Source organism: Carettochelys insculpta, chromosome 2 (genome assembly GCF_033958435.1).
Source record: "Carettochelys insculpta isolate YL-2023 chromosome 2, ASM3395843v1, whole genome shotgun sequence".
NCBI classification, from domain to species: Eukaryota; Metazoa; Chordata; order Testudines; family Carettochelyidae; genus Carettochelys; species Carettochelys insculpta.
The window spans coordinates 261,435,735-261,460,637 of NC_134138.1; the positions used below are offsets into that span (position 1 = coordinate 261,435,735).

The 24,903-nt window shown below is 42.5% G+C and overlaps 1 protein-coding gene across 2 annotated transcripts in view; it reads left to right on the plus strand.

Moving 5' to 3' along the window:
• Positions 1-24,903, plus strand: part of PTPRN2 (protein tyrosine phosphatase receptor type N2) — a 1,102,513-nt gene that overhangs the window by 991,273 nt on the left and 86,337 nt on the right. The gene's annotated exons all lie outside the window — the stretch shown is intronic.

Below are 24,903 nucleotides of genomic sequence, written 5' to 3' on the forward strand. Positions count from 1 at the left end.
TGTGCTTAAGTTTCCCCATCTCTGCAATAGGGGGTGGTAATACTGTTCTTCTTTGTAAGGTCTCATGAAATCTATTGATAAAAGGAACTAGGTATTATTTTATTTTCTACATTTACCCACTAATAACAGTTAGGATTATCCTGCTGGATCTAATCTCAATACACATCACCATCAATAAATTGCTGCCCCTCACCAATTGTCTATTTATACAGCTCTGTGAAGGTCGACCAATGGGGTTGGTGAGAAGGAATCTGTGCTTTGTCCATGTCATGCTTCCCCCTGCTGCTCCCCCTTTCCCTTTTATGGTTTTGTAGATAAAGCTGCTCACTTACTTAACCATTTTCCAAATTTAGTGGGGAAGCCATATGGCCTAATAGAAAATGGACTGGAAGCCAGAGTGCCCATTTGACCTTAGCCAAGTTACTGACCCCCTTCAGCCTCAGTCAGCTCAGCTATAAAATTGAGTAAAAGCAGGACGTGCTTGAAAACCAGATGCTGCATCTGAGCCGAGCTTTCCTGGGTAAATTCATTCCAAATAGGAGAGTTAGATTTTTAACCTGATATACAACAGATGCACAACTGCACCTGGGGATGAGGGATGGCTATATTACCCAAAAGGTCTGTGACCTTGGCTCTTAAAATTCCACTTTCGCCTACTCAGAACTAGAACCTTTCACTTGTTTATGGTGTTATGGGGATGTTGAAGTTACCAGCACATCTCCCCCTTCTCCCACCCCAGGCCCACCTTCCAAAAAACCCTAATGTAAGGAAGGGTTCAATAATAAGCTGTGATACAGTGCTTTTCTTTCATACACATCCAGGTGAAACAAAACAAACCAAAAAGTACAAAATTGCCTAAGTAGGCAGCAATGTATGTGCTTAAGATTTGTGGACAGTTAATGAGACTAGTTTAAATGAAATAAAAATTCACAATGATACTACTAATAAAATCTAAAAATCACACAATGCCAAATGAACAGGAAAGAACCTTGCATAAGGGAAAAAAATAATATTAATTCTGGCTCAGGGAGTTTTCTTGAGAGTTCAATTAAGTGTGTGTGGAAATAAGCCATATGTTTGCAACCTATGAATGGGTTTTAAAAAACAAACAGATTGATTAGGAGTACTGTGGTGACAGTGGTGATTCAGTGTCCATAATTCAGTCAATCCTGTTTAACCCTGCGTGAACTCATGCATATGTTAGCTATCTAACAACATATGCTAAATCTTAAATGGTGAGTGTTCAAAGAAGGGCAGCTGAAATGCTACAATGCCTTAAGAGTATAACCTAAGAGGAGAGAGTGAAAAAAAAGTAAACCTGTTTAGCCTAAAATGAGCAAACAAAAACTAGCACTTGAGAGAAGCCTGAATCTCTGCTTCTAAATATGGGAATGGAAAACAGTACAGAAATGGGAGAATAATTACTCTTAATAGACACAAAGAATCTAATTAGCAAAAAAAGTGGTTAGAATTTGAAAGGCTGCATTTAGCTTAGATAACAAGACAAATTTCATGGAAAGGTCAGGCAGACACTGGAGTTGTTTACTTACTATCATAAGTTCTAGATTTCTATAAGGCAAAAGTTAGGTAAGGTTTTTAAGAAAAGATCTACTCTGAAGCTGCTAATTGAACTTAATCAGGCTTGCCTGCCTGCATGGCACTGGAAGTTACGCAGGCAGTCTGGCTGGAACCTGAGAGCTGACTTGATTTATGTTTTGGTCAAAAATAAAAGCGAGCAACCATAACACCTTATTTGCCTGAATTTAGTGTGTCCCTTGAGAAATAGCTGCTTGTCTGAGTTCAGTGGTAAGAAAAGCATGCCAGTAATCAGTTTTTTCATACATCTTATAGTTAATAGATCAGAATAGTAACAGAGAGTAAGACGTGCTAGTCTATACACTATCAAAACAAAAAGCAGTCAAGTAGCACTTTAAAGACTAGCAAAATAGTTTATTAGGTGAGCTTTCATGGGTCTGTCCCACAAAAGCTGACCTAATAAACTATTTTGCTAGTCTTTAAAGTGCTACTTGACTGCTTTTTGTTTTAATAGATCAGAGTCACAGACCCCATTTTAGAACTGGTTGGTCACTTTAATCAGAAAAGATATAGGATCTCTTCAATCTCTGTCCTCTCCTACTGCTGTCATCTTGTGAAATAAATTACTTTATAGATATTTTATGCAGAGATGCTTTAGTACAAAAAAGGCGAAGTTAATAAGGGTCTAATAAGGACGGTGAGCATTGTCAGCACTGCAGAGCAAACAGGCTTATGGAACAGTAAAGTGACATTCAGTTTCACAATGCTCAGCAGTGAAATAGCTAGCTGAGTTAGGACTCTAGAATCTTTATGGTCTGTGATGTTTGGATTTTCCCAGAGGAAATAACATTGTGATGTTCAGATAGTGTTAAGAACTTATAGATGGAAACATATTGATTTGACTTGTAAATTGAGCAAATCTATCATGGAAATTATTGAGGAGGAATTCACTTAAAATACCAGGTCTCCTGCTTAGTCTTATTTTTTCAAATTATAATCACCATTTACTGTTTGCCCTCATGCTTAAACAAGAAATACCAGATCCTAAGCTCACCTTGCTGCTATATTGCAAATGGTGGAATACCACTTTGCTCTTCCACAAATATATTTCCTCTGTAATGCTGATAGTAGTATAAATTACTTTGCATTAGTCCAGGAGCTAGTGAGAACTCAGGATACCCAGATAAATAGTGGCAAAGTGCATTTTTACCCTGTTTGTTTGTTTGTTTAAATCCTGCATTTTAGCAGTTAAATAGAACACCACTGTTAGTGGTGCTATTTGATCTCATTTGTTTGACCTAGGAAAGTTATAGTTAGAGAGGATATAATGAGAAGCATATTTTATACCACCATGGTAGGAACTCTTAATCCTCACCTTGGTTGCAGTGGGAAGCACAAGAGGAAGAAGAAGCTGTCTCAGTTTGATTACTGTGATCTTGGGGGGTACAAAGGTGGGGCACAATTTAAGAAGAGTCATTGTGAGTGGGTGGAAGGACAACAACTCCTGTTGATTTGTCTCCATGTTTGTCTGACTAAAATAATCACAACTCATGAATTTTCAAATCGAGAAATAGCCTAAATGATTTTTGTGAGACTGCTAAATTTATGTGTTTTTAATATTTTATATTTCATCAGTGAAAGTGTTTGCAGAAGCAGACCTGACTTCTCATGGCTTGTTTTCTGTGGGGAAGTGGGGGGGTGGGAGGGGAAAGACAAGTAAAGAAGGTATGAAATTGATAACACCAGGCCCAGATTAGAATCTAGGAAGGCTTGAATGGTCTTGTCTTTCTAAACACACACACACAAAAATAATACATGAAAACTGGTGGTTTGAAAAATCTTCCCCTGAGAATATGTGTAAAAATAATATATTTTGGAAAAAATACACCTCAAAGTGTTAGTTATACATCATGTGTATAGTGCTTTTCAAACAAAAGTGTGAGATGTTTCATCACAGTGCATGCTGGGAGCAAAGAGAATGGGAAGCTGAAGGCTAGGACTTAGTAACCTGAGGAGTGCAGGTTGGGTTCTTCAGAGGATGTTTCTTCAATCAAAAGATCACCCTCCATTCTGGGAGGAATTTCTGTAGCAAAACTAGAACTGGACTGCATAGACCCTAGAAATGTTTTATCTAACCAAACTTACGACAGTAGACAGACAGAAACTTAAGTTCTGCATATCACCTTTCACAGGGTATGGTTTTATTTAGTCTTGATGTTGATTTGACAAAGTGATTTTCATGAACTTAAGAGGAACTTAGACATGGGGCTTTCAAACAGTATTTGTATTTTATGCTCTGTCATTGTAATTCCGTTTTTTTAAAGTACTCCCCATACACTTTTTAAACTAAGAAATCTTATTTGAGAAGCAGGGAGTATCCCCTCTAGACTTCATTTAAATGGGTTTGTAAAATGGTGCTGAATTGTATTTAAAAATACATTCTGGTAAAGCGACTTGTTAAACTTCTGACAAAATTGTTAAACTGCTGTCAGGGTTTGATTTCATCCTAAACCATTAATAACTGCCTCAGTTTATAGCTTCTAAAATGCTTTGCTAAACAAAGGAGTGCCCAACATATGGTGATTGATACCACCAGCATGGATACCAGCAATAGATCTGCCTGAGGGCTAACCCATATAGGTGCGGAAAGAGGCAGCAGCGGAGATGTGTCCTTAGGAGAAAAGGATAGATCTGTAGTTTGGGAGCTCTCTACCAAGTGGTAGTGGCCACCTGCCCACTCTGGATACCTGACAGTCTCAGAGAGGGTCAAAGGGGAGGAGGGCAGAAAGGAGAAAAAATTACTAATAAGTTTAGATCGATACAATGTCTGACTATTTTGATTTTCATAGAATCATAGAACACTAGGACCGGAAGGGGCCTCGAGAGGCCATCGAGTCCAGTCCCCTGCTCCGATGGCGGGACCGACCACTATCTACACCATCCCTGATAGACATCTATCTAATCTGTTCTTAAATATCTCCAGTGAGGGAGATTCCGCAAGCTCCCTTGGCAACTTATTCCAGTACTTGACCACCCTGACAGTTAGGAACTTTTTCCTAATGTCCAACCTAAACTTCCCTTGCTGCAGCTTAAGTCCATTGCCTCTTGTTCTCTCCTCAGAGGCCAAGAAGAACAAGTTTTCTCCCTCCTCCTTATGACACCCTTTAAAATATCTGAAAACTGCTATCATGTCCCCCCTCAATCTTCTCTTTTCCAAGCTAAACAAGCCCAATTCTTTCAGCCTTTCTTTATAAGTCATGTTCTCCAGACCTTTTATCATTCTAGTTTCTCTTCTCTGGACCTTCTCTAATTTCTCCACATCTTTCTTGAATTGGGGTGCCCAGAACTGGACACAATATTCCAGCTGAGGCCTAACCAGCGCAGAGTAGAGCGGAAGAATGATTTCTCGTGTCTTGTTCACAACACACCTGCTAATGCATCCCAGAATCATGTTTGCTTTTTTTGCAACAGCATCACACTGTTGACTCATATTTAACTTGTGATCTACTAGAACCCCTAGATCCCTTTCTGCTGTACTTCTTCCTAGACAGTCTTTTCCCATTCTGAATGTGTGAAACAGATTATTCCTTCCTAAGTGCAACACCTTACATTTATCTTTATTAAACTTCATCCTGTTTACTTCAGACCATTTATCTAGATCATTCTGAATTATGACCCTATCCTCCAAGGTAGTTGCAACCCCTCCCAGCTTGGTATCATCTGCAAACTTAATAAGCGTACTTTCTATGCCAATATCCAAATCATTAATGAAGATATTGAACAGAACTGGTCCCAAAACAGACCCCTGCGGAACCCCACTTGTTATGCTTTTCCAGCAGGATTGAGCACCATTAACAACTACTCTCTGGGTGCGATTAGCCAGCCAGTTATGCACCCACCTTATTGCAGCCCCGTTTAAGTTGGACTTGCCTAGTTTGTCGATAAGAATATTATGCGAGACCGTATCAAATGCTTTACTAAAGTCTAGGTATACCACATCCACTGCTTCTTCCTTATCTACGAGTCTCGTTATCGTGTCAAAAAAAGCTATCAGGTTGGTTTGACATGATTTGTTTTTTACAAAACCATGCTGGCTGTTCCCTATCACTTTACTACCTTCCAAGTGCTTGCAGATTACTTCCTTAACTACCTGCTCCATTACCTTTCCTGGCACAGAAGTTAAGCTGACTGGCCTGTAATTTCCTGGGCTGTTCTTGTTCCCCTTTTTGTAGATGGGCACTGTATTTGCCCTCTTACAGTCTTCTGGAATCTCTCCTGTCTCCCATGACTTTCCAAAAATGAGAGCTAACGGCTCAGTTACCTCTTCTGTCAGCTCCTTGAGGATTCTAGGATGCATTTCATCAGGCCCTGGTGACTTGCAGACATCTAATTTTTCCAAATGGTTTTTAACTTGTTCTTTTTTTATTTCAAAAACTAACACGACCCCTTTTCCACCAGCATTCACTATGTCAGGCATTCCTTCAGACTTCTCTGTGAAGACCGAAACAAAGAAGTCATTAAGCATCTCTGCCATTTCCAAGTTCCCCATTACTGTTTCTCCCTCCTCACTGAGCAATGGCCCTACCCTGTCCTTGGTCTTCCTCTTGTTTCTAATATATTTGTAAAAGGCCTTCTTGTTACCCTTTATGCCTGTAGCTAGTTGGAGCTCATTTTGTGCCTTAGCCTTTCTAATTTTACTCCTGCATTCCTGTGTTATTTGCCTATGTTCATTCTTTGTAATTTGTCCTAGTTTCCATTTTTTATAGGATTCCTTTTTTAGTTTGAGATCATGCAGGATCTCCTTGTTAAGCCAAGGCGGTCTTTGCCCATATTTACTATCTTTCCTACATAGGGGAATAGCTTGTTTTTGGGCCCTTAATAATGTCTCTTTGAAAAACTGCCAACTCTCCTCAGTTGTTTTTCCCCTCAGTTTTTCCTCCCATGGGATCTTACCTACCAGCTCTATGAGTTTACCAAAATCTGCCTTCCTGAAATCCATCATCTCTATTTTGCTGTTTTCTCTCCTACCAGTCCTTAGAATTGTGAATTCTATGATTTCATGATCACTTTCACCCAAGCAGCCTCCCACATTCAAATTCTCGACCAAGTCCTCCTTATTTGTTAAAATCAAATCCAGAACAGTTTCTCCCCTGGTGGCTTTTTCAACTTTTTGGAATAAATTGTCTCCAATGCAGTCTAAGAACTTATTGGATAGTCTGTGCCCGCTGTATTAGTGTCCCAGCATATATCTGGATAGTTAAAGTCCCCCATCACCTCTTAAACTAACCCACAGACTCTCAACACGTCCATCTCCTATGTCCATCTCCACCTCAGTCCAAGTGTGTACATTTTTTATATATAAGGTAACACCTCCCCCCCTTTTTTCCCTGTCTGTCTTTCCTAACCAGGCTGTAGCCTTCAATACCAACATTCCAATCATGTGTATTATCCCACCAAGTTTCTGTGATGCCAATGATATCATAGTTGTATTTATTTATTAGCACTTCCAGTTCTTCCTGCTTATTACCCATACTTCTTGCATTGGTGTATAGGCATCTTAGATATTGATTTGAACTTTCCCCCCAGTTTTTTCCTGGCCCTCTTTTTACTCTGACATTGTTGCCCATGCTCCCTCCTACTTCCGACCCATCTCCCAGGTTTCCATGTTCTCCACTTACCTGCGGGCTTTGCTCCCCTGTCCCCGGCAAACCTAGTTTAAAGCCCTCCTCACCAGGTTAGCAAGTCTGTGTCCGAATATGGTCTTTCCCCTCCTCGAAAGGTGAACACCATTTCTGCCTAGCAGTCCTTCCTGAAATAGCATCCCGTGGTCGAAGAAACCGAAGCCGTCCTGGCGACACCATCCACGCAGCCAGGCATTCACCTCTAGGATGCACCTGTCTCTGCCCAGGCCCCTACCCGCAACCGGAAGGATTGAAGAGAATACCACCTACGCCCCAGACCCCTTCACCCATGCCCCCAGAGCGCTGTAGTCACTCTTAACCTGCTCAGCATTACACCTCACAGTATCATTAGTGCCCACATGGATGAGAAGCATGGGATAGTAGTCTGAGGGTCGGACAATCCTCGACAATGCCTCTGTAACATCTCGGATACGGGCCCCAGGCAGGCAGCAGACCTCCCAAGACGAAATGTCAGGGCGACAGATGGGTGCCTCTGTCCCCCTCAAAAGAGAGTCTCCGACCACCACTACTCTGCGTTTCCTTCTTGCAGTGGTGGCAGGAGACTTCTCAGCCTCGGGGGTACGAGGCTTCTCCTCTTCTGCACTGGGCGACTCATCTCCTGTAGCAAGTACAGCATAACGGTTTTCCAGTACCACAGTAAAATTTTATTTTAATTTTCTTTGTTTTCAGTAGTGCTACAATATGCTAAGTGGTATACACGCATGAAGAAGGCAACAGAGAGGAAGCTGTGCTAGTCTATACACTATCAAAACAAAAAGCAGTCAAGTAACACTTTAAAGACTAGCAAAATAGTTTATTAGGTGAGCTTTCGTGGGACAGACCCACTTCTTCAGACCATAGCCAGACCAGAAGAAGAAGAAGGCACAATGCCTATGTCAAATAGTTTATATCTTGTTTTAAAAAAAGAAGAAAAAATAGGTGTAGAATATGGGAAACTAGAAACAGCACATTAAAAAACCAGACATGTACATGTGTATGTTTTTTTTTTTTTGTTCCCAAATTACCTTACAATCATGCTGCTATTCTTAGCTCTAGGTGTCCTACTAGAAGTGGTTCTTCAGGAAGCATTTGAATGAGAAAATGAGGGTAAGCCTGCAGGCCAGCTCAGGAAGCACATTCCAAGCATAGGGATTGCATGGGAAATGACTGTTGCTGACTCAGAACACATTCCTTTCTTGGAAGAGTGATTTAGTGTGAGTACCAAGATAACTGGTGCCCAAAAGACATAGATACCAACAGAGAAATAAACTTGTGCCCTTGTCTTGTTGAATGAGTAGATGACTTAGGAGTTATGTTCATAAGAACAGGCAGAGTAGGCTGCCTTCCTGTCAACCCACGGTTACAAAGGGTCGCTTCCTTCTTCCTGTTTTTCGCTCTCAATTTTTAAATTATTTTGAAATATTTTCCTCCTTCAAAATTGAAGCTTGTAATGGGGCAAGAAGGATAACTGACAAAGCGTCTCGTTAAAGACAATCAAATTCTGTCCTTAATATAGTCATAGAAAGGTAGGCCGGAGGGGATCTTAAGAAGTCATGTCCAAACTCTGTGCTGAGGCATAGGATATGCGTGGCGGTGTTTGTCCAGCCAGTCTTAAAAAACTCCAGTGATGGCAATTCCACAGCCCCCCTTAGAAGATTATTATTCTTATAGTTAGAATTATTCTTATAGTTAGAAAGCTTTTTCCTAATCTGTCTTGTTGCAGATTATGCCCATTACCTGTCTTGTCTCCAGTGGAGATCAGTTGAACACGATTATTTTTATAACAGCACTTAGCATATTAAATCTATCAGGTCCCTCCTCACTCTTTCTTCACAAGACTAGTTATAGCTCTGTTGAAAGAGGGTCTATTATATGTACTATTTATGAAAAAACTGGGGGTGGGAGGAAATGACTCATGCAAGGGATATTAACAGCTTGGTTCTGCCACTCCAACATAGTGGTATGTTGAAATAGGTTTTGCATAACCCAGAGTACTGAAATGCCTGCCAAAGCAGCTCCTCCAGGGCTGCATTTTTGTTCATGCCTCCCATCCGTCAGTTATATCCCTGCTTCGGTAGCACAGAAGTAATGCTTTCCTCTATCCACGAGCACTGCTAGCTTCCACCAGGAGAAACTGGAGATAGTGCTTGGGTGGGGACTCAAGTAGGATCTGAGTGGACACGGGAGATCCCAGCAGAAGCAATCTCCGCAGCTCTTGATCTGATTGATCATCATCACCAGCCCTAGTCCTACAGTCTGTTTGTTTCATGCCCACTGCCCATCCACTTCCATAACCTCATTTTTCAATGAGTTTTAAACAGTAATTATGAATTAATGAATTAATGTTAGAGCTGGAAAACCATTCAATGAACTTTGGTGGTTTTTTTCTAAATTATCTTTTTGGGGGGTTTTCCCTCAACTTTGTTCATAATACATAATAAATAACTTGCCAGATAACTTCAGTGAGTGAATCTTGGTTTGGAGCTTGATTATGAAGGTCACTGAAAGCTTTAATTTTCAAAACTCTGTTGTTTTGATCGGGCGCACAGGTGATATGGTGAGTAAGTGCGATTAGAGTTTCAGTGCAAACATTAGAATTCATTTTCCATTAATATTCTCAAATATTCATGTAAAATGTGTTTTGCAAAAATTCCTCCCAGAGAAATGGCCTGTTGGAATATTATCAGAAGGTAAACAGATAAGGTCATGAACATAGTCAAACAAAACCAGTTTGAAATCACAATGAATATTTCCAGAATTCTCTCCCCATCCACCAGTATTTCTCCAGCTCTAGTTGCGGTCCAGATAAGACCAAGACAAAGCTGATGGCAACCACTGGAAGGTGTGGAGTGTGTCAATAGATGAAGGAAACACACCTGCCTTTGGCTATTTACATTTGAAAACTAGGGTTTTATTGGATCCTCAGCTGCTTCTAGATGTTTAGAGAGCTGCAGCAATCTGGAATAGTTAAAATGCACACTTTTCTAGGATGCTGATCTTCTGGAATGAGGTTGTACCCTGTGTATTGTGGTGCTACTCTGTTGATTTATCCTGCTGAATTTATTAAAAGCATGTGAAGCTGCAGGGGTTGTGTTAACTAATGGCAAATATGGCTTGTTAAGCACATTTAGAATACATCTAGATTGTAGCCCTAATGCAGAATAATTTATGCAGTTTGCACAATGTAAATTGGGTAAATTATTGTTAGTTACCTTATTTCAAATTTGTTGCCATCCAAATGGCACCAAAGTTCAAAATAAGGGACTATTTCAAGGTTTCTGCTACCCATCTCATGACAAGGGGTAGCAGAAATGCAATACTGTGGTCGAAATAACCGTGGTATTTCAAGCACGGCAAAAAGTCGTTTGTATCCCGAAATAGCAAAAATAGTTTAGACATAGCCTTGGGGTCAAAGAGGTGGGAGTAAATCTGTAGAACAGTGGTGCTCAACCAAGGTATACAGGTACTCAACTCATCTAGACGAACAGTAACAGAGAGAAAGCTGTGCTAGTCTAAACAAAAAAAGCAGTCAAGTAGCACTTTAAAGACTAACAAAATAATCGTATTTCTCACCTTTGCAGCTGCAGTTCCCAGGGGTGGGTAATAAGATGGGTTGTGGGGGGTCACAAGAAGAGGACTGGTATTGGGGATGGCAAGAAGGGCAACTGCCCAGGTCCCCTGCACCAAAAGGAGACCTCCTAAGTTAAATTACATGCTTCAGTGCTGCCATCTGAGGCTCAACCTTCAGACCAGGATCTCAAGTGAAAAACAGGTTCAATACCAGTACAATATTTATATTTCAGCTGATTTATTTTGTAACTATATGGTAAACTGAGAAAGGAAGCAATTTTTCAGTAATCATGTGCTATGACACTTAGGAATTTTCATGTCTGATTTTGTAAACAAGTAGTTTTTAAGTGAGGTGCAATTTAAGGATCATAAGACTAATCAGATTGCTTAGGGCGGGTACAGTAGTATGGAAAGAATGAAGACCACTGCTCTAGAAGGTGACGGAACTAGGACAGAGCATGTTCCACAGAGACCTTTCCAGGAGGAAAGTGAGAATAATATTCAGGTTTTTGGTGACACTTTTGAGTCGTGAATAAATAAAATCTGGGAACGGTGGTGGAGGAGTTGTTTCGCACTAACACGGGAGTATGCCATTCAGTACAGAGTCTTCCCATTTGGACTGCAGTAAATCATGCCTTTGGCACTTCAGTGTTAGATTATGGCAATAGATTGTATATGGGGGCTATACCTTTAGAACACTCAGAAACCTCAGAAAGTGCAGATTGAAGTTGCTTTCTTTGCTTAATGGGTGGTTACATTTGAAATTCATTATTTGCACTGAGTGCACTTCTGGTTGTAATTTAGGGTTTGCCCCTAAAGTCCCACATGGTACCTACAAAGATCTCATCTCCCTCACTGTGTGAATTATGACAGGAGAGATCAAATGAGGTTTTCTAGTTACCAGTATCCCAATTTAATCAGGAGATGGCTGGAATCAGTTACTGGAACTTGCTTCCCTGATTATGCTGATCTGCAAGGCAACCTGCAAAGGTTTTTGTGCTTTGAAGGCTTTTTCTGAGGAAAAAGTGTGAGTGAGGATTTTAAGATGTGGGAGAATCTCAGTTTCGGTGACATTTGGAATATTTTTATGTAGAACACTGGTTCCATTATGAATGTGGTGATGATTAATCACTGCACATGTTCCCAGAGTTGCACATTGGGTATATTTTTAAATACAGAAATATTACATTTTAAATAATGAGTAAAGATATAAAAACAGCTTCTTCTGATCCTCACAGGATCTACCCATTTGTAAAGACAGAGACTGTGTTATTTTGAACAAACAGGCTACCTCTACACATTTTTTTTAATTATTTTGAATTATTATTTTGAAATGCTCCATTTCAGAATAGCTATGCCTCTTTTGAAAGGGTGGGGCCAATATAGACATAGCCCCTGTGCCTATTTTGAAATAGTGCCACTGGACGCCATTATGGCTTATTTCAAAATAGTGCTATTCGATGTCTTTATAGCGCCTATTTCAGAATAGCTCTTTCAGAATAGGCATTATTACTCCTGCAGTCAGTTTTATGCAGTTTGAAATAATATGCCTTCTATTTTGAATTTATTTTGAAATAGCATGTGTGTAGTCTAGATACTCACAGAGTTATTTTGAAATAACAGCTCTTATCTCAAAATAACTTCTTTGTGTGACCATAGCCACACAAAGCAGTATTTCACTAGCCTCAAATATTTTTCCCTTTCCCAGTTTCTAGAACTCTTTATTCCACTTACCCTCTCCTTCCTTCACGTAATATATTCTCTTCTCTTCCCGGCTGTGTCTACACGTGCCACTTCTTCCCGAAGTGACGTGGTAATGAGCTGTCCAGAAGATGCTAATGATGCACGGATGTATATTTCCTGTGCCTCATTAGCATATGGGCACGTGGTTAGGAGTCTGGAAGAAGCTCTTCTGGACTCCAAAGTATGCAGGCAGACAAGTGGCCCGCTTCCTCAAAATTTTGAGGAAGAGAGGGCTTCTGGAAGGAGGGTTTCCTTGTGGGAGATCACCACAGGCCATGCGTCTGCATGTGTGTTTTGGAGTGCAGAAGAGCTTCTTCCGGCCGCCGAACCAAATGCCCATGTGCTAATGAGGTGCAGGGAATTTACATCCATGCCTCATTAGCATCTTCTAGATGGCTCGTTATCGGAAGTGGCACGTGTAGACAGAGCCCCTGAATATCTACCTCTGAATATAATATCTCCTCCTTTGTTGCATCTCCTCATTTTTTTTCGTCCCAGACATGCAAGTAGAAAGATAAAATTCAAGGGATGTGGTTTAATTAGGCTGTAGCTTTATTAATTTAACTCGGCTGGGAGTTACTCAGTGATAGCACATGCAGTGCAGAGCATGATTACTACTTCAGTCATTTTTACCTTGTGGTAAGGTCTCTCCACTGGTCCCTAGCCTGTTGCTGCAATCTTACTGCAGTCCCCTTGTATGAGGTTTAAGGTCTGGGGAAAGAGAGTTTTCTCCTCGCTGTACAGAGACCTGAAGAGTCTCAGCTCTGTTCCCAAGCTCCTATCTTGCCTTCGCTTATGCCAGTTCCATTTTAGCAGGGAACCAGACATCTTAATCCTGGTATGTGAGGGGTCCAGGGCACAGTGGCAGGGTTTCTATACCCTCCCTCAGGTGCTCAGACCAATGGCTTCCCAGAGCCCTATTGGTCCACCCACCAACACACATGATGCTTTTTCCACCCCCCAGCTGCCAAGGGGAGGGTACTTTAAAGGATCATTACCCTATTTTTTCTGCCCGCTCAGCCAAAGCTCCTTCTTTTGAAATTGCATTTTGTTTGTTATTCCATCCACTTCCAGTTCTTTAATGTCTCCCTAACATTCCTCATCTATAATGTCCTATATTGGACCCACTTGGCCAACTGCTCATGTGGGTTGCTTAACTGGCGAAAAAGCCCATGCAGAGCAAATCAGGGCTGCAGAGGGAAAAGATGATAGCTACTCCTGTTTCCTCTCTTCTTGTAGGCTCTCTTGTTGCCTCTCCAATGTCCTATGAGTAAAAAAGTGTGGGGAGTTCAGGTTGTGTGTAATGCACACCTCCATGACTGTGCCCACACTAGCCCCTCCTTTTGGAGGGGCTATGGTAATATGGCACTTTGGAATATGCTAATGAGGCACTGCTATGAATGTGCAGAACCTCATTAGCATAATGGCTGCCGTGTGCACTTCGAAACTGGCAGTTTCGAAAAGCACACCGCCTGTGTAGCTAAGGGCCTTTTGAAATGACCCTCCTCATTTTCAAAGCCTCTACTTGCCAAAACCAAATGGGAAGAAGGGGCTTTCGAAATCAGCGGACCCTTTCGAAAGGCCCCCGGCTATGCAGGTGGCATGCATTTTGAAACCAGAAGTTTTGAAGCATGTGTAGCTGCCATTATGCTAATGAGGCACTGCATATTCATAGCAGCACCTCATTAGCATATTCCAAAGTGCCACATTACCATAGCCCCTCTGAAAGAAGGGGCTAATGTGGCCACAGCCCTTAGATTTGGTCCTGTCATTGCACTGAATTATGCACGGCCCTTGTTGTACTGATTATTCTTTCCCTGAAATTCTCTCTTTTTGATTATGTTGGTCAGGTTGGTGACTGGCTCCTAAAACATGGCATTTATTTTCCTGCTCTCAGTGTGAGTGATTCTTCCTCTGTTAATAGAGGCTGGTTAGCAGCCCAATTTAGTATATTTTTGTTTAAAAAATGTGCTTCATCAATACATTTGTGCATCAATCCTGCATTATTTGTGCAGTGCTCTTGTGTATCCATCCCATTGTAAGTATACATAATATTACAAAGTTTTGGCTTATCCCTGACCTACTGTTTGTACTGTTTGTACTCTGATCATTCATATGAATCAAAAACACAGCAACCAGGATCCAAGAGTTGTAGCAAATTTTAAGTTTTCTGAACTGATTTGATTATGTGCGTATATGTTGCAATCCTTTTTTTACAAATATCAAATTATAACAGAGTATTTCGTTGTTGGACACAATGGCCGTGTCTACACTAGCCCCAAACTTCGAAATGGCCACGCAAATGGCCATTTCGAAGTTTACTAATGAAGTGCTGAAATACATATTCAGCACTTAATTTGCATGCAGGCAGCCGCGGCGCTTCGAAATTGACGCGGCTCACTGCCACGCGGCTCATCCCGACGGGGCTCCTTTTTGAAAGGACCCCGCCTACTTCGAAGTCCCCTTATTCCCATCTGCTCATAGAAATAAGGCGACTTCGAAGTAGGCGGGGTCCTTTTGAAAAGGAGCCCCGTCGGGATGAGCTGCACGGTGGCGAGACGCGTCCATTTCGAAGCACTGCGGCCGCCCGCATGCTAATGAAGTGCTGAATATGCATTTCAGTGCTTCATTAGTAAACTTCGAAATGGCCATTTACGTGGCCATTTCGAAGTTTGGGGCTAGTGTAGACGTAGCCAAAATGTTTAAGCTCTCGGCAAAGAACAGAGAATCCAATTGTTGAAAAATGTTTCCTCATTTTAATTTAAAATACATCTTTAAAAGGCACTGAACTTAATTCAATAAAATATTGGAGCAATCAGTGTTTTAGCATTAGTTAATTCTTAGACTTTCTTCTTTTATTTTACTTAAGCAGCTATATGTTTACCAGGATACAAGTAAAAATAGAGGAAACAGTCTTAATAATATACATCACCAAATGTGTTCTTGCTATCAGCCAAATTCATAGACAGAAGGAAATATTTAAAAGAAATTTGATAAAGGCAGGTGGTCTGAGTGAATAATTTTCCTTTCATTAACATATTCTGCTTATTAGCTCTGTAATTAATTGTACATAGCTGAGGAAAGCTATGGAAATTGCATTTTGAGATGTATCAAAGCTGACTTTATGCTTCAGACTTCCATGCAATTTACTATTAATGAAGCAAGAGATGGAAGCCCCAAATCTATAATTATTACTTACTATTTGAATGACAAGTAAAGAATTTTATCAGCAGAGTTTCAAATGAAAGGGATTAGCAGCTAAAGTTGAAATTGTTAATGTTTCTTATTAAAATAATTTTGACAAAAGTGTTTAGTCTGAAAGAGATTTCAGGAACATCATTTACCATTAAAACAGCCATTTTATGAAGCTCCATATAAATTTGTTGAAGTCTGACAGCAGGCTACAAATATTTTTGAACTGAATTAATACTTTATAGGAGTTGAGGCTGTTCATGTGTGAGCACCTACAGAGCTGTTCTCTGTCTATATAATCCTAGAGTGTGTTTTTGGGGGGGTGGCACAATATCTTACCCAAGTAAAGTGGGGAAAAAAACAACCCAAATGTTGACGGGCCAAATTATGATTTTAAAAGTATCAAAACAGCCTTGATTAGCAAGTGTAAAAAAGGAGAGAATTTGGCCCAAGATCATGATAATATTGTTGGCATGTAAAATGCATATAATAGTTCAGCAAAATCGCTTCATGTTTAACAAGGCTTCTTACTCATTTTAAATGGTGGTAAATTCTCAAGTTTGTACTATTTTTGTTAAAGGCTTGTATATTTTAGGCTGAACATTTTAAGGTGAGTGTATAAATGCATATATACACACAAATGTGTGCATGTGTTATATGTCTGTACACATATATAATGTATATAGTTTAAGTTGTAATGAAAAATAATTGTTTTAAACAATTTATTGCTATGTTTGCTATGCTAAACTCCTACAGAAATATGCCAATGAAGCTGACTAGTCTATTTTCATTGCCGATGATAAGCAGTGTGCAAAAATGAAACAGTATAAATGGTGAAAAGTAAAAAAACCTAAAATTTACAGAATCAATTGGCAGTGATTTCATCACACAGGTAGTATGAGAAGTGTGTTTAAAAGAAGATTGCTAATTTGTGAGTGTCTCAAAAAAAAAAAGGAGATAAAATAGAAGATTTTGTTTATCTTTTTTATTGGCTATTAATTGTGTGCACAGATAGATTTTACATGAGGGGCAGTATCAACCTGTGAATTCCCAGAGCACTACTCTACTGTGAGGGTGACGTGTGGCCTTTATCCACCTGTCTACTCCAAAGTAATTCATTCAGCTCACTCCAGTGATTAAAAACTCTCTATGGCTACGTCTACACGTGCACACTCCATCGAAATAGCTTATTTCGATATCGCGACATCGAAATAGTCTATTGCGATGAATAACGTCTACACGTCCTCCAGGGCTGGCAACGTCAACGTTCAACTTTGACGTTGGGCAGCACCACATCGAAATAGGCGCTGTGAGGGAACGTCTACACGCCAAAGTAGCACACATCGAAATAAGGGTGCCAGGAAAAGCGGCAGACAGGGTCACAGGGTGGACTCAACAGCAAGCCGCTCACTTAAAGAGCCCCTCCCAGACACAGTTGCACTAAACAACACAAGATCCACAGAGCCGACAACTGGTTGCAGACCCTGTGCATGCAGCATGGATCCCCAGGTGCAGCAGCAGCAGCCAGAAGCTCTGGGCTAAATGCTGCTGCACACGGTGACCATAGAGCCCTGCAGGGGCTGGAGAGAGAGCGTCTCTCAACCCCTCAGCTGATGGCCGCCATGGCGGACCCCGCTATTTCAATGTTACGGGACGCGGATCATCTACACGTGCCCTACTTCGACGTTCAACTTCGAAGTAGGGCGCTATTCCCATCTCCTCATGGGGTTAGCGACTTCGACGTCTCGCCACCTAACATTGATTTCAACTTTGAAATAGTGCCCAACATGTGTAGCCATGACGGGCGCTATTTCGAAGTTGGCGCCGCTACTTCGAAGTACCGTGCACGTGTAGACTCGGCCTATGTGTCTAGTTCAGCTGTTGTCCCACAGCAGTTGCCACTGACTTCAGGTGGGAGTCTTGGATCTAGAATCACAGTACCATTTAGCCCCATGGACTGTTGACATACGGGTGCTTCATTCATTATTGATATGCAGCCAAGTGGTAGGTGGAACTTGGAAGCTGTTTAACAGCCTACAGAAATAATATATAACGCTGGAAGAGACAATTTAGTTATAATAGTGCTGGTTGTATATATTTACATTTTGAATTATTGCAAAAGCAGCTAAACAGATAGATAGGTAGCCTTTTTAATCTGTAATAAACAGTTTAGGGCAGGGCTTGAATATTAAATCATATTACATTGAAAGAAAAGTGCAGTGAAAATTTGGTAGGCAGATGTATTTACATGATATAGAATTTGGTCTAAGCCCCATCTTCACAATCTTGCAGTTTGAAAGAAGGGATTTAACATCCCCAAAAGTGTACCTGTTTCTGGATTTAAATATAACATGCATCCAGCAGCTGCCCATCACATTCAGAGAAATATTTGTGCTATTATTTGCTTTCTGACCACTGCTTCCTTGCTCATTTCCTGATTGGTTTCCTCTTATTTGTGTTTTGAGGGCATGCCTGTGTCAATGCTGTCAGCTGCTCCTCCTACTGGCCACCCACTGGTCACGCTGTCCATCCGTCTGCCTGCCGCTCCTCCTACCGGCCACCTGCCGGTCACACCGTCCGCTGTTCCTACTACTGTCCCCCCTGTGCCGTCTGCTGTGGGTTTGGCCTGAGGCAGAACCCTGTGATTTCAGCTCTTAGAGGCCTCCGCTGCCACTCTGTGATTTCAGCTCTTAATATCTAACAAAGTGGAATCTTATAAAAACACTAGTATTCAGCAGTATCTTTTAACAGGTGGGGAGGGCTAGTCAAACCAGGCTGATAGCTATATGGCAAAGGCAGGGCCAGAACACTCAGCTAGCTGGTTCAACTAGTACCCCTCCCCTCCTGCCTTACAATGATTTAAACCATGGGAGCCCTGTGTAATCCATGACTGATGCAGTTATGATGACCTGCCCTGTCCCCCACAATGACTTGGAACATTGGTGGGATTTCACAATTCTTATACTGAGTGTTAGCATAAATTGTGATTTTACAACTTGTATTGTAGATAGTCCGTCATGTCTGACGATGACATCTTGAGCTTGCACAGGCTCATCAGTTGTGGACTCACATGTGGTTGAGGAGACCAAGCTATGAATGGCATGGGCGTTCACGGTGGGGGCAAAGGAATTCTCCTGGCTCTGTTGGTGCGGCTGCTGCTGTTGCTTTCTTCCTCTCATGAGCATCAATGAGGCGTGCTCATCGCTGTTCTTCAAAGTTGTCATACGCATATCATACAAGAGCACACCAGCCTGTTCGGTCTTTTGCATGCTGCTCTAGCTGATCTGGTTTTAAACCAGCATGAGCAATGTTGGACTTCACGCAGTCTTTATATCTCTTGTGAGGCCTATCTCGATTCCTTTTGTTCTGGGAGAGTTCACCGTAGAGGAGTTGCTTGGGGATTCTTGACTCCTCCACTTGTATGATGTGCCCTGTCCAGCGAAGCTGGGCTTTCAGAATCATGGCTTCGATGCATGTGGTTCCTGCTGCTTCCAGGTTTGTAACTCTGTCCTGCCATGAATGTGCAGTATTGACCTCAGGTTGCATGTGTGGAAGTGCTCCAGCAGTTTTATATGTTTTCTGTACAAGGTCCAGGTTTCACAGCCATATCGGAGACTGGTCAGGACTACAGGCTTGTACACTTTCAGTTTAGTGGACTGTCGGATATTGTGCTGATTCAGCACTCGCGCTCTCAGATATCCTAGTGCCCGGCTGGCCTGGCAGATTCTGGCATTGATTTCTTTGTCAAGGGAGCCATCATTGGCTATCACACTGCCAAGGTACATGAACTCCTCTACTGTTTTTAACTCTGTTCCTTCAATAAAGATTGAAGTGGGGAGAACAGCAGGTCCTGGAGCAGGTTGAAATAGTATCTCGGTCTTTCCTAGGCTGATGGTCAAACCGAAGAGGCGAGTGGCATCAGCAAACTTGTTGACGATGAGTTGGAGATCAGATTCCTTGTGTGCCATAAGTGCACAGTTGTCAGCAAAAAGGGCTTCAAGGATGAGCCTCTCAAGCATCTTGGTTTTAGCATTCAGATGACAAAGGTCGAAAAGTGACCCATCAAGTCTGTATTTTATGTAGACTCCATAGTCCAGGCCCCTAACTGCATGGCTGAGGACGCACGTGAAAGAGAAGTTGACTAACACTGGCACCAGCACGCACCCTTGCTTCACAGCATTGGATATCTCAAATGGATCTGAGGACTCGCCATTTGAAAGAACAAAGCCAGCCATGTCATCGTGAAACAGTCATATGGGGTTAACGAATCTTCTTGAGCAGCCACGTTTTGACAGGATAATCCACAGGGCTTCTCTGTTGACGGTGTCAAACGCCTTGGTCAGGTCGATGTAGACAGCGAACAAATCCAGGTTCTGCTCTGTGCACTTTTCCTGGACCTGACGAACACCAAAGATCATGTCAAAGATCATGATCAGACAGTTGAGGATGACTCGAGCCAAGATCTTCCCAGCAGTACAGAGATGGGAGATGCCCTGGTAATTTCCACAGTCAGCTTTGTTGCCCTTGTTCTTGAAGAGCGAGATGACTGTGGCATCCTTAAAGTCTTTGGGCATGTCTTCTTTTTTCCAGATGCTGATCAAGATGTTGTGAAAGGCTTCAAGTGACACTGGTCCTACTGCTTTAAAAATTTCATCAGGGATACTGTCCATCCCAGGGGCTATGCCAGAGCTGGTCTGGCTGATTGCCTTTTTGACCTCATCCATTGTAGGGGGCAGGTCAAGACTGTCTACTGTGGGTATCTGAGGGATCTGGTCAAGGGCCACAGGGTCGACAATGGGCGATCTGTTGAGAAGGTTGATGAAGTGCTCTCTCCACCTATTGTTGATGCTATTCTTCTCCCTCAGAAGGGTCATGCCATGTGCAGACAGGAGACGTGTAGTACTTGGCTTTGAAGGTCCATATGTAGCTTTGATAGCACTGAAGAACATCTTGGAGTTCTTGGTGTCAGCATAGTATTGGACTTCATCAGCTTTACTCTCCCACCACTCATCTTGAATTTTGCAAAGTGCTGTTTGCGCCTGGCTCTGAAAGTGTTTGAAACAATCACGTTTGGAGATTGAGGGCTGATTGTTTTGCTGTAGCAGAAATGTGTTCTGTTTTTCCTCTAAGATCTTCATGATGGCCTCATCATTTTCATCAAACCAGTCTTGGTGAACTCTCTTTTTCAGTCCTAGTGTTGACTTGCCTGACTCTTTCACCAGGGTTTTGAACTGGTCCAACTTTTGTATTGGGTCTCCAGTCAGAGGTCTGTGGGACGTCAGCACATCGTCAAGGCAGGCTGCGAATTTCTCATGATGAGCAGTATGTTGCAGCTTCCTGATGTTGAAGGAGGGTCTGACAACCTTGAACTTCTTGCAGTGTAATAGTGTGATGTGCAGCATAAGGACTGATTTGACGAGTCTATGATCAGTCCAGCACTCAGCTCCCTGCATGGCCCTGGTGGTCTTAAGATCTCAAATGTCCTACCTGTGACTGATGACATAGTCAATCAGGTGCCACTGTTTTGATCTCGGGTGCATCCATGTGATCTTGTATTTATCGGCTTATTGAGAGTGTTGGTAATCGTCAGGTCATTTTCTTCACACAAGCTCAGCAGAAGGCGGCCATTGGCATTCGCGTTACCAACACCGTGATGCCCCAGCATCCCTTTCCAGGTCCTAGAGTCCTTGCCGACCCTGGCGTTGAAGTCACCCAAAAGGAAAAGCTTGTCACTAAGAGGAGTTGCTTTCACAAGATGGTCAGGGTCCTCACAAAAACTTTTGCTTCGTCGCTGCTAGTCAGTGTGGGGACGTAAGCGCTGATGACTGTAACATGGCGAGAGGTGTTGAGGGAGAATTGGTGCTTTATCAGATGCTCATTGATGCAAGTTGGTAGGTCAGGAAGCTGGTGCAGAAGTGGTGTCTTGATGGAAAGTCCCACTCCATGTATTCTGTTTTCATTTTCTGGCCTACCTTTCCAGCAGAAGGTGTAACCTCCTTTTGGTTCACAGATGGATCCTTCCTCTGCCAGTCTGGCCTCGCTCAGGGCGGCTGTGTCAATGTTATAATGTGCCAGTTATCTTGCTATGAGGTCCGTTCTTCTCTTAGGCCTCTTAGCATTCTCCCTGTCCAAGAGGGTGCGAACGTTCTATGCTGCAAATATCATCTTTCTTTTCACTGTTTTTTGACACTGTGAGGGTAAAACTGCCAGCTGCGGCATGCTGGCCATTTTGGTTGGGACAAGCAATTTTTGGGACACCTTTTCTATTCCCCTCCCTCATTTTGAAGGTGAGCAGTACTGTTCCTAAAAAGACCTGCTCAGTCACCTGGGATGCTGCCAAACTCCTCTGTCATCCCGGGGTCAGAGTTGAGCGACCAAAGTCCACAGGCTGCCTACATGCAGGTTAGGATCTACGACTCCCAGTGGTCACCTCCACCTGACGCTTCACCCCTCCACCATTGCTGCAGGACTTTGAGGTAGACAGAAGTGATGAGAATGTGCAACGAACCTGTGCGGGAGAATGTTTAAAGTGGAAAAGCCGTTGCACAGGGGCAGTTCCACTCTCTCAACCTCAGAAGCCTGCTTCCAGCGGTGCGAAAAGTCGTCATGGCTGGGAATTCCTAGGCTGCAGTGGATGGCCATGCCATCTTTGGTACCTTGTCATGCCCTTCGCTCTCCACAGAGCATTGCAGAACTGCCTTCCTGGTCTTTGGATCTTGCTGTTGATCCCATATGTCCAATCCACCAGGGCTGACTTTGCATGCTGGGATAGGAAATTCCCTATCTCACCCGCAGGTTTCAGAGCTGCTGGCTACCCTCACCTGGTTTAGCCCGCCTGTCGAAACGGTTTATCAGGGTGTGGCCGCTGCATGCTACAGCTTCTTAGAGCCACAGGTGAGAGCTGGGTGCCAGGTGGGGACCAAAGGTGCACAAACTGGCTCCAAAGAGACAAGACAAATCCCCACACCGGAGGTGCTACACCTTCCTGGAAACCCCATACAGATTTTAAAACAATGTGTTTACAATAGACAAAATCTCATTGCTTCTTTGCTACCCATCAGGCTTTGTTTGCAAGGTTTCACATATGCACACCTTTGCATTCTCATGCAAATGATCTCTGGGAGATATGTTCCTCCCAGCCTTCAGTAGCAGTGAGTTCCTGCTGGTACATTCCTTACACCTGTATAGCATCCATGGGGTGTAGCAGCATGGGCTAGTGTCACAGCATAGAACATAGGTACATCCATCCCAAAAGCAGGCCTCAGAAGTATGCTTACAATCCCCACTCAGATACTTGTAAGCCCTGTAGGTGTCTAACTCCACTCAGCACCTAAATTTTGGCAGTAAAATCTCATAGGCACTGAGGTGTCAGCCTGCGGAAATGTGAAGAGCAGATGCCTTGTAGGTGTCTGGCCAGAGAAGTGCATGAACTGGAGAGGAAGGGTATCTCAACACCTAACTCTCTTGTGGTGCCTGATCCAGTTAACAGGCTGGGGCTTGTCTCCCAGACTTGGGTCCTGTAGATGAACTTCCACAAAACAGCTGTGGTAGAGGTGGCCTTCTCATCACTTTTAGCCCCACAATTACGATACTCACCTGGATTGTGGGAGACTCTTTGTTCAAGTCCCCACTCTTCCCATGGTGGAGAAAGTGTTTGAACAGGGATCTGCCTCCCAGCCATTGGGCTATGAGAATTCTGATGGGAGGAACTAAATTATGGATAAATTATGAAAGAATAATTGGTCTACCTCCTGTTCCAGCTCACGGTGCTTAGACTACCATTATTTACCACTCTCATGGAACAGAGGACACTGCCCAGTTGCTTGCATTATGGTTTGCACAGAGCTGCCTACAGATCAACTTTGTCGACAGACAGTTCCCCATGTACAGTGAGTCTGGGGCCTGCCAGAGACTCATCTGTCATAAATGCTGTTATGTTAAGTTGTCTGTGTTTTCTTCAGCTACTGAACTGCAGAATTCTGAATACACAGCAGTACTAATTGACCACATGCTCAGACCAGCTCTCCAATCCAGGGGAAAGCAGTACAAGATGAGCACATTTTATTTATGCTCCAAAGAGTCTCTTCTTCACTTGGCATACCATTTTCTTGGTTTATCATGTGTCTGTTTTCTTCATTTCTTTAATCCTCACTCTCTCGAAAGCAGCATCTGTTTTCATCAAAATCTTCTCTCTTTTCCATTAACTCATATTTGCTATTGTTGAATTCTCTTTATCTTCCTTGTCTTCTTAATTTGATGTTTGCCCCATATTTCCTGTATTTTCAACCCACACACCTTCTGGGTTTGGTGCACTGTCCCATCTAATGGCACTGAGACCTCTTCTAGAGAGAATAATGAGCCCTTGTAATGCCAACAGACCCTGGTTGTCTGCAGATGGAAGTGAACCTGGGACCTCTGAAGTTTAGAGCATGCACCTCCATCACCTGAGCCAAAAGCCAGCTGCTTTTTAACTCTTCCCATGAAGGCTCATGTACTACGCTCCAAAATGAGACAAAAATGAGTCTGAAATAATAGCATCTTCCCCATTCCCAACGCCACAGAATACCTCTCTGCATGTTGGGTCTGCAGCTGGTGTATGTGCATGAAGCCAGGATGGAGGTGCAAGCTAGGGAATGTCCCCTCTCCTTTTCATCATTATCCATCCTCCTTCTTGAAACCTAGAAAAATTTTTCAGCAGATGATATTTGGTGACAGGTTCAGCAATTTTATGTGGATTCTTCCTTGTATCCTAAAGCATATTTCAAAGTCTGCAAACTGCAACAAGAAGCCAAGAAGCCAGTCTGAAAGGCAGTACTATTAGGACAGTAAGTGGATGTCCAAAGATCTCTTGATTTTTTTTTAAATTGATCTTGAGATCTAAGAGTCAATGGAGAGAAGCCCTGGTGGCTAGAAGCTCTGGTGGCCAGAGTTTCGTGATCATGGGTCTTGTGTGGGTTTTCCAGGAAAGGGTTGAATTTTACCTTCCATCCCCCTGCTGCTTTTTTTCTCCCTTGCATGTGTGCTCTAAACACGCACACAGAGATGTGAATGTGTATGCATGTAATGTATATATATTCATATAACACTGTCTGATCATCCACTTCCATAGTTTGGTCACTTGCCTCTCATAAGTGTTCTGTTTATTGATGTTTCGTCAATGTGTCATGGTTCCTCTCATGAA